Below are 17,144 nucleotides of genomic sequence, written 5' to 3' on the forward strand. Positions count from 1 at the left end.
CGACTCAGGTATGTGCCCTAGGGGCCCTCACCTTGTTCCGGTTTGCCTGGCTCTACTGAGATCTCACTGGGCAGTTGGGCGCGGGGGGGGCAGACTCAGATCCGCCCCCCCCCATGGTATCCTATTTTTTGTGGGTTTTTTTGTGTTTTTTTTTAATTTCCCCTTGTTTTACTGTCCGGCTAGCGCCTTCTGTTGGTAGCGACATTGGGGTGGGGGGGATGTGGGGGTGTGGCCCAGGGCAGTCACACGCCCCAGGTATGAACCTTACTGGGTCTCCCTGATTTATGCTGGTCTCCCAGGCCTCCTCCACTGCTTGTCTGGGGTCAACTTGAGCTCACTTCTTCTCTGTATGCACCCCCGCTAGGGCTGTTGTCAGTTTTTATTCTTACCGAGGGTGTGGGTGCCACCCAGCCGGCTCACACACAGGGCCTCGAAAGGGTGGTAAGGAGGGGCTCGGCCATAGCGCTCGAGAGAGGTTTCTGGGGATGCGCCCAATTGGGGCCTGTTTTTTACTGTCTAGTGATCTCCCAGGTCCCAGTTGCATATGGCACACCTGTGCAATTTGTTCCCACCTGGGTGTATGCAGTGCCACAGCACTGAGGTAACTGAACGTGCCCCAGGAGGGGGTTCTGGGGCACTCACCTTACCAGGTTCACTTGGTGCCGTTGGGATCCCACAGAGAAGGTGGGTGGAGGTGGATTCCAATCTGGCCCCTCCCCTTAGTGGCATCCTTACTTTTCATCTACACTGAGTGGATGTCGCCCTCTCTTGACTAGAGGCGTGGGCTGGGGTCCCCTAAGAGGCGGGCACACGCCCCAGGAATAGACCTGGGGGCCCACACCTACGCAGGATCTCCCCAAATGTAGAGGGGCTCTCAAGATCACTCCACCTTTTATCCTGGCTCACCCCAAGTTGTTGTCTCTTTCGTACACTTGTTCCGGGTCTTCACCCTCTCCCACCGGGATCTCTGCTGTGTCTCCAACTGCAGGAGGCACAGGTGCCCCTCGGCCCACTCCCAGTGAGCTCTTGTGGGTGTCCGCCGTGGGCGTCCCTCGTGGGTTGCTCCCATTGCGAGGCAGGGAGATATTCTCCTGTGGCTAACCAGTAAGGTTTTCCCCCAGGACTATGGGGTATTACCTCTGTCCCTCGCGGGGTGCAGCACCAAGCGCAGGGGGCCCAGCATGGGCGAGTGGGTTGCTCTTCTCCGTGAGCCCTTGGGGCCTCTGTTTTTTTATATGGCACTTTTCTGTTTCCTTGGCTTCCCAGCCCCCGGTTATCTCCTTCTACCTGTGCTGCTCTCCTACCCCTTTCACTGCTTGCTCTCACCTGCTACCACTGGTCACCCAGGCATGCACTGGGTCTCCACCATCCCCGCCCCCGAGTCCAAGAGTCCTCCATAGGATCAGGAGCTGTTGCTGGGTCCCTCCAGCCTTGTAAGCTCCCTGTTTTCACTCCGCGGGATCCCCTCAGGCTTCCGACACTCTCCTCCAGCGTGTGAGCGGTGCGCTTCACCTCCGCCGGCTCGGACGAGAGTCTCCCCGCCCCCAGGAAGACTGGCTGCTCTGCCCATGCCAGCCGCCTAGCTGGCGTTGGGGGGGGTTGAGTCACACCCGCTCGGTGGCACTCTCAACGGTTACAGCAGAGGGGGAGGCACCAGATCTTACCACCCTTCTTCCCATATTCTAATACTGGAGCCTTTTGAATCAGCAAATGATGTATATATCAATAAGAACATTGTGCCTGTGATAGAAACACTGTATCCACTGTAGACAAATATATTGTGACAGTATAAACTAATCCTTATCTTAAAACCTATACACGGACTGCACTGCCATACCTATCGGCCCATCTCACTCCCTCCGACCCTACTCGGCTCACCTCCTTGCCACCTCTCGTGCCCTTTGAGCTCCCTCTCGTTTCCGCTCTCTTCCTCTCCTCGCTCCCTTACTGTGGAATGTTTTTCCTCTCCCTCTCTGCACTACTCTCACTCCATCTCTATTTAAATCCAACCACCTAGATCTTCTCCTTTCTACACCTCCATATCTCCCTGTTCTCCTCTCCCCCGCCCTCTGTACAGCCCCACAAAACTTATCTCTCACCCCTTCATCCTAAAACATAGTACTTCCTCAACTATCCCATTCCTTTATCATGCTCTATTGCCCTTGTCCCTGGTGCCAGGTTCATGGTTCTACCACCCCTGCCTCCTCTGGTCTTATATCAACATCTTCTCACCCATCGTTAAGATCACGGGTCCTCTGTAAATCAAGGTTAAAACGTTTTGTAACCATTTCTGGAACACAAATTCACTGCTTGCCCTGTAATTTTCATTAAATAAATACAATAAATAAGACCCTTCCCTAACCTTGGGGGACTAACTGTCGGGTGACCAAAGGAGCTAAGAGACACTAAAATCTAGGTATCGAAGGAGGTATACAGGGGATACTCACCCCTATCCACATTGGGTCCCTGGATTAAAGCAGGTGGCAGTCACAAGAGCACTCACATACCCGCAAGTCCTATGATAACCATCGTAAGGGTGTCAGTTACACTCTACATAAGAATTGACACATTTTGATTCAAGGGAATGGAATTTCAGTCTCTGAATTCACTGGCGAGTGATTAGATGTATTCCTTTTGTCAGTACTACTGCTGTAGGAATCACCTAGTCTAGTGAATGAGACCACGGGTATCCAGCAGATACAAAGTCCCGCTTGCTAAACAAAATGAAAGGAAAGAAACTTGTAAGCATTTATCCTGCAAGTCTCACAACAGGAAAGCATTCTCCTGAACTGGCTATCCAGGGCAGACTGAAGATGCGGGAAGAGGGTGCGCAACCTCATCAAGGGGCAAAGAGGTTACGATAGGTGTTGCCAGGAGGGGAGGGCCTGGAGACCAGAACCCTGGAGCAGGGAGGCCTTCAGGTGGCCAAACCTTACCCAAATATGTCCCCTTAACTTCCTGAGAGGCCAACCCCCAAGTGAGAATATCCTCCTTGGGCTGAAGGAAACCCTGAAGTTTTGTTAGCGGGGTACACTGTTGGCCTTTCAGCGCCTGTGCTGCAAATTCTAGAGAGATGGGTCCAGCAATCCCAAAACACTGCAACCCAAAGACAAAGAACACTGTATTGGCATGGATTTCAAACTATAAAAAGGTTGCCAATTCTTTGGTATTGTTGTGAGAGACTCACTTGGTTCATTCTCTGTCACCCCCTTAGTGTTCCCCATCTCATGTTTTTGGATTTTGTTTTTCAGCCAGGGTGTAGAAACATTGAAAACTCAAAAGAATGTTGTCCCATTGAATCCTAAACCTAGTTTGATTTGATTATCTTCCTTAGCATGCCACATACTCGACGCATATTGCTCTTTTTTTGGCTACTTAATAAACCACTTCTTAATGACCCAGAGAAATCATTGTCTTTTTGTTTCTGTCCACTTTATATGACAATATAGATTTGTGCAACATCTTTGAAACAGTGCCCAATATAGTGTGCCACTACCACAGTGGGACAAATGGCAATCTTAAATCATATGCCAAGATAAATCACAACAGTTTAAAATACTGTGCCAGGTGATGTATCATGTAATGCACATCATTGTGCCTCAAATAAAACCATATGAGAACTACCAGAACATAAACTACAATTTGATTTATCTGCATGTGTGCCACCACCACATGACTGGATACTAAGTATGCTAAGTGTTAGTTGTAAGTTCCAGTCTCTCCATTTAAACATGGCCATGCTAATTTTCGATTAGTCAAATAAGGCCTAAACTAATAATAATCTATTGAATGGTGCCCAATCTTTTAATTCACCCGGAAATGACTTGAAGGAAATCAACACAATAACTACTAGTACTGGGGAGAACCTATCTAAATGGCAGGTAATCCATGGGACACACTTAACATATAATCTTCAAGACAAAATGGCATATGAAAAATACAAGTGTATTCATTATAACATTAAATAGTAGAGATTCAATTAGCTATAAAGTTCACAATGAATGCATCAATTAATCTATGTACACATAATAAAATAATTGAATCCTAACACCCCAAAAACATTCCAACATTGTGTACAATGTAAAATATTCAAAAAAACACTACATACTGCAGCGTATGTCCTAGAAAAACAGCACCCGACACAATTGTGACAATACCAAAAATATGCACATTCCACACAGATGGACCGGTTGTTGTGTCAACCCCTACACGTTTCTGTCCACTTGGCTATCATATTTAGGACATTCTTCAGGGGGTATCCTCATTCCTGTTTTCTTTTAATTTCTCCTCCATTCAAAATTCCCTTTTTATTATGGAATCCAAAGGAGCTCAGTTCCCATGGATTCCATAATGAAAAAGTTCTACATTGCCCCAGAAACAAGCAATGGTAGTCTTAACAAAGCAATGCTGGTGTTGCACCATTAAAATATATGCCAACATCTTCAGTGGTGCAATACTGGCATGGCATTACAATTCTCGGGAGTTAATGTAGTCACATATACATTGCTCCTAAGAAAAAGGGTGTCCGTCTAAAAAAATGCCATTCATGGGTTGTCCCTGTAAAACACATTCTCATGCAGGTGCCTAAACTGGCCGACAAATGTATGATTGTCTTAACAAATGCAGGCCATTGGAGCTGAAGTAAAACCAGCCAGAACTGCTAGTTTGCTTCCCTTCAAAATAAGACTACAAGCAACCCCGGTCAAATGTCTGCCTCATTGGGAGTCATCAGTTGGGTGTAGCCTGTGTCTCCAGGTTGAGCAGGATCTGGAACCACACCTGGCCATACCATCCTACTCAGAGTGAAAGTTGCCAAACTGAATGTTGATGGCTGGAAGGTTTTTTTTAATTATTCCAGACTTCTTGCAATGCTCTGGGCAACACTCCAGACCATTGTTTTCCAGCCTTGCATGCTATTGCAGAAGGGATTTGACCTACCAATTTGCACTTAGCAGTACCCTTGGGTATGGGATCAATCCTGATTTGCATAGCATCTTTCCTCATCTGTAATTCCTTGGCAGGACTAAAAACAATGGTCTGGAAAGTTGCCCAGAGCAATGCAGATGAGGTAGACACATCCAAAACCTTACAGCCATCACTCGTCGGACTCAGCAAAGCCATGGCGATGCTACCTAGTAAAACACATCATCATGTTAGCATGATGAAAATACAAAGATTGTACTTTTAAGCAGATATCACAATTTTGGAATTGAATGTAGACATGTCTGCATTGACCCCAGTAAATTGTAATGCCAGTCTCAAATACAGTGTTGTCCTTGTAAAGCACATTCTGCTTCTTGTGTCTACGTTACCCCCTACAACATTGCATTGCCATGCCTCTACTGCCCAGTTAAGCTCATTGCCAAGTTGGCATCCATACTGACCCCAGAATTGCTTCATGTCACTCTTATACCCCCAAAGTACCACCCATGCCATGACCCTTCACCCCTGAAATGCATAGTCACTCGTTATGCCCCAAGAACTGCATCATGTTACACTGCACAGATGATGTGTAGGGTAGGAGAGTTAAGGCAGGTGCACTCCTACTGTTTTCTGATCAGCTTGCCGTGACAGAATGAATACCATGGACACCAGCAGCGAAGCGACCCTCCTTATGTGCTGCAAGGGAAACATAAAATAGCCATAGCAGCCATCAGGGCAGCCTCACTTGTTGAAAAAGAAGAGAGCATCAAGGCCACTGAGGCTTGCCATTGGTGTTGCAGAGTAGAGGGAGGAAAAGGAAACTGTCTGATGTAATGTACGGTGAGTAGGAGTTGTGGATGGGTAAGTGTATATCGCTTGCTCTATGCCACGCTCACCAGCCATGCCAACTACTTATACCGGCGACCACATGCCAATATTGTTCATATCATGCTACCCTCACTGTTATCTGGGTAAACCCATGCTGTGCACTGGTGTTCCACCACAGTCATCATTGGCTGAAATGGCTATACATACCATGGAGCAAGAGCAAGAGAAACAAACTAACCGCCCCATCCTGGCTCCTGGAACCTTTTTGGGGTGTGCGTGATAAGACCTTTTGAAGGGGTTCGGGAGCAGTTGAAATGCACCAGCACCACCACCTAGCTTTATGCAGGGTATACTATCTTTTCTGCCCAGAGCCTGATGGAAGATGGGGAGCAACAGAAAGAGAGCTAAGAGTGGTGTACAAGAGTGAGAGAATGGTGAGTGAGAGAGTAGGGGGGGGCACCAGAGTGAGAGAGGGAGGCCTGCAGGAGCGAGAGACTGGGTCCCACCAGAGGGAGAGACTGGGTCCTGCCAGTGCAAGAGATTGCGGCGTGCCAGAGGAAGAGAGTAGGGTGTGACAAAGCAAGAGAGTAGGGCAGACCAGAGTGAGGGAAGATGGCGCGCCAGAGTGAAAGGACATGAGAGAGGGGGAGCAAGAAGGAGCGGGAGCATGTACATGAGAGAGAGAGCACATGAGCGAGCACACAAGAGAGAGCATGAACGAGAGAGAGAGTGCATGTGTGAGAGAGAGCATGTACGAGAGAGAGGCCACAAGTGAGAAAGGGGGCGTTGACATGATTGCTGACTAATTTAAGACAGCTTTTCATATCTTATACGACCTGTGGCCATGAAAGGTGTTCTTTAAACATACACAACACTTTTAACATAGAAATTTTGTGATGCATATACCGTGTGTGACACTTGCTGAACAAGTGTTCGTAGGCTCTACAAGATGAGCCAACGTCCAGGAAGATTTTTTCTAGCACCTACAATATGTTTATAGGCGCTCATGTATTCACCAAGCAACTCATTTACTTCTGCATGGAGTAATCATTACTCATCATTGCTAGGATGTGTATGCTCTATTTTTGCCACCAACACATGCAGGCTGTTTTGCAAATATAGCTTCTAGAGGTTTTTAATGATGTCTTCACAGTGCTACAAATCTCTGATCTAAGACAACTGTCTTGAGGGGGGTGACATGAACGCTGACTAATATAAAACAGCTTTTCATACCGTATGCGACCTGTAGCCATGAAAGGTTTTCTTCAAACATACACCACACTTTTAACATAGAAACGTAATGATGCATATACTGTGTGCAACACTTGCTGAACAAGGGTTCTTAGGCTCTGCAAGATGAACCAACGTACAGGAAATGGTGCTTTCCTGTTCTGGTAGGTCGGCCGACCACAAATGGCAGCTAGATGCCTGTTTGACTTCACACCATAAAGTGTTATCTGAGTGCAGCCTTTTAACCTCACACGGGTAAGTGTTATATCTGGATTCAAGAACAGGAAATTGACAAGATGCGAACAGAAGCATCTTGCTAATTTGCAAAGTCAAGGGCCATAGGGTAACATGGAAAACACTGGGTAACAAGTAAGAAATATGTCCCTTGATAACAGACAGCTGGCTATAGTCTGCAGAAGCATACGGTGCGTAATGTTGCAGAACTCACAAATGCCATAGAATACAGTGAAGGCATTTACAAAACAGGTACACAGACCTCACTTTGAGGTGCAAAAAGCCATCTAACATAGTTTTACATAGGCATTCTACCTCCAACAAACAAAGTGATACGCTAGCTCCCTCACTGTTCCAAATAGTGGATATGATGAACTCACAAGTGCAGAGCAACCATGTTACTTGATAGATACATAGCCCAGCACAAGCATGAGAAAAGGAGGGAAAGCAGGAAGCCTAGCAGACTTGCCAGTCCATTCAAGCTGGAAGGCCTGGGGAGGAGTGCAGAGCAGCAGCAGCATACGAGTGAGACAGCCAGTCCCAGCTAAGTAGAACTCTTCAACCTCAGAAGGAACTATAGTGTAGAGCTTTTAAACTAAACACCAATTGTTCTATTATTTACCCATTCAAACATGGTCTTTGCCCACATGGCAATCTTGTTCATAGGTGTGATGTTATGTTATATCTGCTTTTGCTGTAGCCTGTTTGATGAGAATACGAACCCTCAGAAGATAGCAAATCATAATAATAATAATAATAATAATAATAATAATAATAATAATAATAATGATTTGGCACTTATAAAGTGCTACGAACCCTCAGGTATCTGAGCGCTGCTTATTATTACCCACGGTGTGTGGTGCTCATTTAACGACCTCGGAAGGATGAAAGGCTGAGTTTGGCCCCGCTGGGATTCGAACCTGCGTTACCAGGCTCTGCACAGATGTCAAAGCGAGCGCTATACTCACTGTGCCACTTGACCGGATATTAAATGCATTAACAAGATAACTCCTGTGTCAAGTGTATAATTCAGAGTAATGCATCAACAGTGGCATCTCTTTGAGTCTAAGAACTTTACAATTCATGACTGTATATGTTTAATGATATTGAGGAGCAGATGGGCCTAGGCAAGCCTGTCTTTTAGCGCTGAGACACAGCCTTTGGCGAGTTTTGACATGAATGACTGATGATCAGGGGTCTGTTTTCACAGTCATAAACGAGGTGGAGATAAGAGGCTCGTGATCACGCCCAATCATAGGAAATCAAAACAGCGTCATAGCATACATTCCACCCTAGGAACACCAGAACTGTTCTCCCTGCAAAATCCTTAGCCCAGGCACCTCATTCTTGGCCTTTCATTCACATTTTGTAAACTTCAAAATCCCTCTGTCAAATTCATAAAGCTACTCACACACCCCTCAGGTTTTGCAAATCCCACCGGAATTCTCCATAGTAAGACCGTAGAGACGGAGGAGTGGCAGACATGAGTGGGCTGTGACGAATGGGCTATAGTAGTCTGAGATGATCCAGACGCTCCAGACACCTAAAGTCACATGGTTAGAAATCTGCCCACTGTCACTGGTGAAAGGGTCTATGAAATGAGCTGTACTATAGAGGAGTCACAGCACGAGAAGCAGGGGAAATTATAGAAGTTATGTGGGGTCGAGACTCATCAACTGGGGACTCCTAAGCCCACTCTTCTTGTCAGTGGTCTTTCGGTCCCAGTCACGGCTCTTCTCAAGGGTGGAAGCCCTCCCCTAACATCTCACACTCAAATCTTTACCCTGTAGATTCCACTAGCCACTCTTCCTTTTTTTGTTCGCATTTGAATTTATACCTGTGAGCATCTTTAAACTGCCCAACTGGAGTGATGAATCTGCTCCTGCCAATGAAAGCTAGAGGAGGTCTGGTTCCTAACGTATGAGGATACAAGGCAACATGGCTTGTATCACCATGCCAAAGGAGATTTGGGCAACAGATAGTCTGTGGTCACAAACCTGGCTCACACTCCTCTTAAACATATTAGATGTCCTTATGATAAATTGACAAGCAATGTTAAAAGGGAAGAGAAGCAGGGGCTACATGCCAGGACGTGGGCACTGTGAGCTGGGGGGGGGATTGCCCTGATCTCTCCCATCCTTTTGGCAGCCCTACTGCCTTGGGCAAGCTCTCACTCGATTATCCCCATAGCTGTTCATACTTGGCTATAAAAACTACAACCTTTGGAAAAGCCTGCATGGCTAGTTATAAAAACCCTATAATCTTTAAGCCATATCTATTAAGCAGAACATTTTACACATCGGAAACCACTAGTGAACACCTCTCCATGTCGAATTGGACTGTAGATGAACTTTGGAACTGCCTGCCTTATTTGGAATAGTCATCTACTGATGGTTGAACTGCTCGCTGTCTCCAGCAAGAAGCACTTTCTCCTTGCTGAACTCATGGTGATCAGTTCACATACTTAAGACCTTTTCCATAATTACAGAAACTGTTTTTTTATTTTGTATTTTATTTTTTTTAAATATGGAATGCTTCACCGAATTTGCATGTCATCCTTGCGCCGGGGCCATGCTAATCTTCTCTGTATCGTTCCAATTTTAGTATATGTGCTGCAGAAACTGTTTTGTATCCTTGCCATATCTTGCAGGCCATCTGAATCCTCCTCTTTCATTGCAAATGTACCAAAAATAGAAGTGCGCAGTACCCTTTCTAGCCTGTATGTTGGCCCTTTCCGAGCTTGTATGCCACCCCTTTACGTACTTGCACACGGCCCCTTTTTGAGCAAAAGAGCTGGCCATTCCGGAGACTTTACATTGCCCATTTCAGAGCAATTCTGAGCCCTTTTGAGTCTGTGTGCTGCCCTCTTGAAAGCTTATTTGCAGCCACATTATAATACACCCCCCGGGGCCTGTTTGCTGCCTCCTTCCAAGTCTGCATTCTACCACCCATCCGCCCATTCGGAGCAAATGTTCTGTCACTTTTTGAGTGTATTGTGACAATGGATAACCAGAACACACAAGCAGCAGTAATCAGCGTTAACAGATTTATCAACTTAGTCAGGATGGGTATGGAAAAATCCTATACGACAAATAATAAAGACTGGTATCATCCAAGTGTCAAGTGGCGGTAATGCAAATTGCCCAGGGCATAACTAAGTGTACTGGAATGGACCAGGTTTCCCAATTTATGATTTAGCCCCAGTAATATAGCATCCAGAGTACTTCTTTGAAATCTACTTGTAAGTCATTCTCCTATCGTTCTTTAAAGGTATGTGTGAGTCTCAGGTAATCACACTTTCCAGAAGTTGGTCTCCCTCGTGGGCCAGGATCTATACCTTCAAAACACTACCAGCAGGTATGTCTTGCTCCTTGCTTAAGTTTTTTGTCAGGCTTTATTATTGTAAGCCACCAGCCATGGGTCACCCTCCCGAGCCAAGGGCTCTTAGTCAGTGTGTGTGGAGTTCTTACTAGCTGTTCAGATCTCTTTCTTGATCAGGTCCCTCCCAGAGTCTATGATACAGCTGTCAGCAGGCTCTTAGACTCCCCCCCTCTCAGCTCTTACAAACAGGTCTCTCCTCGGGTCTGGGATATAGCCATCAGCATGTTCATAAGGCTCTCCAAGTGTCTGGCTCTTATCCAGGGATTTCTTTTCTCATCGCTCTCCCTCAGATCTGAAATCTGGTCTATGCAAACTAGTGAAAAAGCCTGGGATTTTTTTTTAATACTGTTGCTAAAATTCCTGGTTATTTAATAATTGTTCAGACTAGTTCAGCTTCACTGAATGAGCATAATTTGTCCCCTTTGTTCCGTTTTTCCCAACAGGTGTTTCACTTATTTCCCTAAGGGTTCTCATGTGCAACTCCCAATTACACCCCAGTTGTTAATTGTCTTTAATTAGACACAGCCTTATACAAACTGAATTACAGTTTCCACATGCCGTATCTCAGCTACTGCCAAATAGAGTCCTACAGAATATAAACAGATTCCCCATTTTGGATTTAGATAGGACTCCATTGGGGAGATGTGGTTTCACAGCATGGGCAATACTGATTCCTGTAAACACTTGTGTGGTGGTAATTTCCATCACACCGAAGCAGGTCGATGTTTCAGATATGATTTACCCAAATCCATAACAGTGTGGGGCAGTACAACATGTAGTATTTGAAAATACTGCATATTTTACCATTACCTCACTACTTGTTATGTGACCCACAGCAAGGCAGTGACCGAGGGATTAAGAGGCAGCTTCACTATCTTGGGAGTCAGGTGGAAGCTCCAAAATGGCTGCAGGATATCTGTGCTGGCTCTCCTCAGCATGGCAGCAACATAGGAGTGGGGTAAGCACCTCCACTTGTAGTTTGTGAGTTGTTCGTGAGATAAAAGTCCCGCTCAACAAAATCCAAAGTGGAATCAACAACAGTAGCTTAGGCACCCAGGCGGTTTCCTCTTCAGCGAGATTGATTTTTTTTTTATACCTTCCCTAAAGGGCAGTATTGTGTCAGAGTAGCAGACCTAAAGAGATCTATAATATAGGAGTGAACCCCGGTTAGGGGAGCTGCTCAACATGTACTTTTGATAACGGAACAGAAAAAGGACCAGTGGAAGTGCAGATGTTCTGGTAAATATCCATAAACCACCTTAAAGTAGCTCTTTTGTTAGCAGGTGGGCATCCCTGAGCCACTCTATTCCCAAAAAGGGACTTAAATGTGACTTCATCACATTGTGTGCGCCCTTTCCTTGCCTGTGTCGTGTGTCAATGCAATCCTTTGCAATGCTCCTTTTGAGTCTGCACTACCAACTTCTGAACCCATGCTTCATCTCCTCTTCGGCCAAAGTGTTGCTATTTTCTGATCACTTCACTCCTCTGCATTTGCCCTTTTATGTTTGCTCCATATTTTCCTTTTTGGCTTGTAAAAGGCACCAGGTGCTGAAAGCAATAAAGATACTCAACCTGAAGCTATCCGTATCATGTCCCTGTGCCCCTGAAATGCAAAGGGTCACTCACATTGCACCCATAATTGCCCCATGTCACTCATATTGCCCCATCTCACCGGCATTGTCCTCAGAATAGCACCATATCATGTCCCATTGCCCTGTCTATTCCCGGTTGCCAAATAACTGTCCTACGTCAAATCCCTATGCCCCTGAATTGCTCCATGAAACTCCTATAGCACCATAACGGTCTAATGCACACCCCCATTGGCTCCTGAATTGCCCTTTCCCAGCAACTGCCCAGGCCATGTCCTTTTCCCCCAGAACTGCCCAATTGATATCCAAATGGCACCAGATTAGGTACTTGCCATGTTTATTACCTAAAAATAGCCGATTTCAAGTAGTTTTCACCAGAACAGTCCTCCCCACAACCACTTGCCAGTGGAGTAACTTTGCTGAAAATGTTGGGGGGGGGACACGATATCTGAAGGAAAGGGGCCCCTGCCAAATGAGGGGGACAAAATGGTGTGCCACGAAAGTTTGGGGGACAAACACCTTCACCATCCCGAAAATTACACCTATGCAATTGACATGTCCACTGTCTGAAAATCTGTCAATGTCATGCCCATTTCTTCCAGAATTGCCATTTGCCATGTTCCTTGCCTACACAATTGTCCATGTCATGCCACATCCATTGTCCAAGGGAGATCCCCCACTACAATTTGCATTTCTCCCATTATACTCCATGCCACGTCTATTAGTCCCAGAACAACACAAGTCATATCCACCGTCTTTGAACAGCCCATGCCACATCCTTCGCACCCATCATTTTCCCTTGCCATGTCTATTTCCCCAAAACTGCTATCTCATGCCCTGTGCCTCCAGAGGTGCCACTTGCATGTCAATTGCCACAGAACTGCCCTATGCCCTCTCTCTTGCACAGCCTGCCCCGATAATGCACCTACACATTGACACAGAAAATACCTCTGGCCTGCAATGGTTTCCTGTACCTTGCTCCGGTCCCCTGCATGAGAAAGACAGGCTTTGAAGGGCTGAGGATAGAGGAGTCAGGCCGTTGTGTGCAACTCCTTGCCTGGGCAGGGCCAGAAAGGCAGCCTTCAATCACACCGAGTGCCTTGCTTCTCATCACTCGGACTCTTCTTGTGCATCAGGACAGGTGTGGGATCATTACGCTAACCTCACTCCCAAATGTGACAATCAGGTACCTGGATGGGTGAATAGGCTTTATTCTCTCCTATGGGGACAATGTTAGGTAGGCACCCATATGTGAGGATATGTCTGCCTAAGTCATACTCTAGAGGGCCTTGGCCACCTGAAGGTTCTATCCTGTACTGCACATAAGTCAGTGTTGAGGCACTTCGAGCCGTACACAGAAAAGCAGGGCTTTCAGGGAGTTGCAAGATTTCAAATGCTTTCATTGGTGATTATGTATGGCACCCACTGTGCAAATTCGCTTGGGTTCATGATTAAAAGGGAGAACACATAATTTGATCGTTCACGGAACTTGGAAGATTCTGGATCAGTTAAATACAAGAGGCAAGGAGGGATTGGTGAGGTAGAAAAAGGCAAGTGCAACAACCACAGAAATGCATAACAAGTTCGCTGAAAGGCTGTGAAGTTAAACTATACATGTACAAAGAAGCATCAGACTCATTCTAGACAGAAGCGCTACCCTCATAAGATTTATAAGTTATCACAAATGCCTGGATGGAGGATGACGGAACAAAGGTCTTTTTAAACAAGGACTTTAGTCTTTTTTTCTGAACTCTAGGGGATTTTCTTCACATCGAAGGAGGATGATCAGAAGGTCATTCCAGAGAGAGTAGCTCCTGAGGCATCCAATGTTCTTCCACCTGTAGAAGTGCCACTTTTTTCTGAAAGCACCTCTGCAGAAAAGAATCTACAAATGTGTAGATTTGTTGCAAACGAAAACACAGCACACTACACATGACAGAGTAGAACAAGTTACTTTCTTACCTGGTAACGTTCTTTCGATGGGATGGTCCGACGATGTATTCCATATCTATGACATGTAATCACCACAGCTGTGCTGCTTCGGAAACTTTTTTCGGCGTCTGCGTCCTGCGTCGATGACGTCGATGCGCCGTCGTCAAGGACCTCCTCCGACGTCCGACGTCATCCGATGTGATAAGTAGGACGCACGACGCCCGTAGCCTCAGTTGTAGTTTTTTCCCCCAGAACGTGTGACATTAGTCAACTGCCAGTCAGACACAAAGCCTTGCGGAATGTAAGCTGCAATCGCAAAAGAAATTCTGCAGCGGGGAAGGCAGGGCGGGAGCGATATGGAATACGTCGTCGGACCATCCCATCGAAAGAACGTTACCAGGTAAGAAAGTAACTTGTTCTTCGAGGGTATTGGGTCCTCCGACGTATTCCATATCTATGACAGACTCCCAAAGCAGTACCAGAGCAAGGAGGAGGGAAAGAATTTAGAATCAAAATTTAGAATAGCCAATCAAATAGCAGAGCAAAGGACCGCCTTGCCAAAGGCCAGATCCTGTCCTCGGATGGAATCGAGGGAATAGTGACGTACAAATGTATGTACTGAAGCCCAGGTGGCTGCATCACAGATGTTGCGAATAGCAACACCCCTCTGCAGGGCAGTAGATGCAGCCATACCCCTGGTAGAATGGGCCCGCAAGCCAGCCGGTGGGTCCTTACCCGCCAAGCGGTAACACTCCGAGATGGCCAAAATAATCCAGCGAGACAAAGTCTGTTTCGTCACAGCTTGCCACAAACGCTTTCCAGCGTAACCAATAAAGAGTTGATCGTCCACTCTGACCCGGGACATGCGTGAAACATAAAAGCTTAAAGCTCTCCTAGGATCAAGCCTATGCAGCCTCTCCTCTTCCTTACCAGGATGCGGAGGAGGATAGAATGCCGGAAGAACAACCTTCTGGGCCAAATGAAATTCCGTCACTACCTTCGGAAGAAAAGAAGGACGAACTCTAAGGACAACCCTGTCCTTATGAAATACAGTGAAGGGTGGCTTAACTGAAAGTGCCTGTAACTCACTCACTCTGCGAGCGGAAGTAACCGCAACTAAAAACACAGTTTTCAGAGTTAACAGCCTCAAAGGGCAAGAATGTAAAGGCTCAAACGGAGCACCCATAAGAAACTTAAGAACAAGGTTTAAATCCCAACTGGGCACCAGGAAAGGTGATGGAGGGAACACATTAGTGAGCCCTTTCAGAAACTGTGAAATTAAAGGGATTTTAAAGTAAGAACACTCTTCAGACGAGCGCTTAAAGATGGACAGCGCCACCAGGTAACCTTTAATGGTACCCACTTGCAAGCCCCTGTGGGCCAAAGAAAGTAAAAAGGACAGAACCATGGGGATGTCACATGCAAAAGGATCCACATTCTGAACTCTGCACCAGTCGCAGAACTTACGCCAATGGAAACGGTACAGAGACTTTGTTACTGGCCTTCGGGCCGAAAGCAACACCTCTATCACGTCTTCAGGGAGGTCCCAATCCTTATACCTCAACCTTTCAGAAGCCAAGCGTGAAGGTTGAGGGATCTGACCTCTGGATGGAGAACCTGACCCCCCTCCCGTGAGAGCAGATCGTCTCGGTAGGGAAGACTACGTGGAGGGCAGATGGACAAGTCGAGAAGGTCCGGGTACCACGTCCTCCGAGCCCACGCCGGGGCAATGAGGATCATCCGTGAACCGAACTTCCATAACCTCCGCAGCACTTGCGGGATGACGGGGACTGGAGGAAACGCGTACACCAGGGGGAAGGACCACTCCACCATGAACGCGTCTCCTAAGGCTCCTTTTGGAGGAAATTCCCGCGAGCAAAATCTTTCGCACTTCCGGTTGACACTGGAGGCGAAGAGATCCACTTGAGGGGTCCCGCAAAGGGCGAAGATCTCCAGGAGAATCTCCTGAGCCAACTCCCACTTGTGAGAGATCGCGCTCTGCCTGCTCAGAGCGTCCGCCGTCACGTTTTCGTCTCCGGCCAGATGAACTGCCGAGATCGAAACTTCCTGCTGGATGGCCCAGAACTCGAGCTGCATCGCCTCCCTGCACAGAGGAAGTGACCCTGCCCCCCCTTTTTGTTGAGGTAGTGCATGGCCACTGTGTTGTCCATCAGGATCAGGACACTCTTTCCTCGCACAGTCGGCAGAAAAGCCTTCAGGGCTAGCCTGACGGCCCTCAGCTCCAACAGATTGATATGGAGTCTGGACTCCGACGGAGACCAACGACCGCTGACTGTCAGCCCGTTGGCATGAGCTCCCCATCCCGTGAGGGATGCATCCGTCACGATTGTCACCTCCGGCCAGGGAAGCCAAAATGGAGCCCCCTTCATCAAGTTGCCTTCGACGGCCCACCACAGAAGGTCCCGGGCGACCGAGGGCGGCACCTGAACCGGGTCCGACATCCTGCCGGAGGACTGCGACCAATGCATCTTGAGTGCCCACTGCAAAGATCTCATCCGCAGGCGAGCCTCTGGCACCAGAAGAATGCAGGATGCTATGAGGCCGAGCAACCTCAAGAACTCGAACGCTGGGAGCGTCTGGGCATGCTGAAACTTGTGCACCATCTGCTGAATGTGAAGAGCCCTCACCTGGGGAGGAAAAAACTGCCCCAGGGAAGTGTCGAGCACTGCTCCGATGTACTGGAGCCGCTGTGTTGGCGTCAAATGGGACTTCGTTAAATTGAGGGAGAAGCCCAGCCTGTGAAGGGAGTGGCAGGTGACAGACAGATGATCCAGGACTTGCTCGGGAGAGCTCCCCCTGATCAACCAATCGTCCAGGTAGGGGTAGATGTGAATCCCCCCTTGCCTGAGATGCGCTGCCACCACCACCATGAGCTTGGTGAAAACCCTCGGGGCGGAGGTCATTCCGAACGGCAGGACCCGAAACTGAAAGTGCGAGTCACCAACCGCGAACCTCAGGTACTTCTTGTGCTTGGGATGGATCGGCACATGGAAGTAAGCATCCTTG

General features: G+C 47.2%; 1 protein-coding gene and 1 non-coding gene across 6 annotated transcripts in view; both read right to left on the reverse strand.

Annotated features, from left to right (window-relative positions):
• Window positions 1–17,144, reverse strand: part of EHBP1 (EH domain binding protein 1) — a 2,510,899-nt gene that overhangs the window by 514,736 nt on the left and 1,979,019 nt on the right. The window lies entirely within an intron of this gene.
• Window positions 9,736–9,837, reverse strand: LOC138468612 (U6 spliceosomal RNA). The gene has a single exon (XR_011268364.1). It is a non-coding gene; the product is annotated as a U6 spliceosomal RNA (small nuclear RNA).

The sequence above is a fragment of the Ambystoma mexicanum genome, chromosome 4q (genome assembly GCF_040938575.1).
Source record: "Ambystoma mexicanum isolate Mex_15411 chromosome 4q, UKY_AmexF1_1, whole genome shotgun sequence".
Taxonomy (NCBI): Eukaryota; Metazoa; Chordata; class Amphibia; order Caudata; family Ambystomatidae; genus Ambystoma; species Ambystoma mexicanum.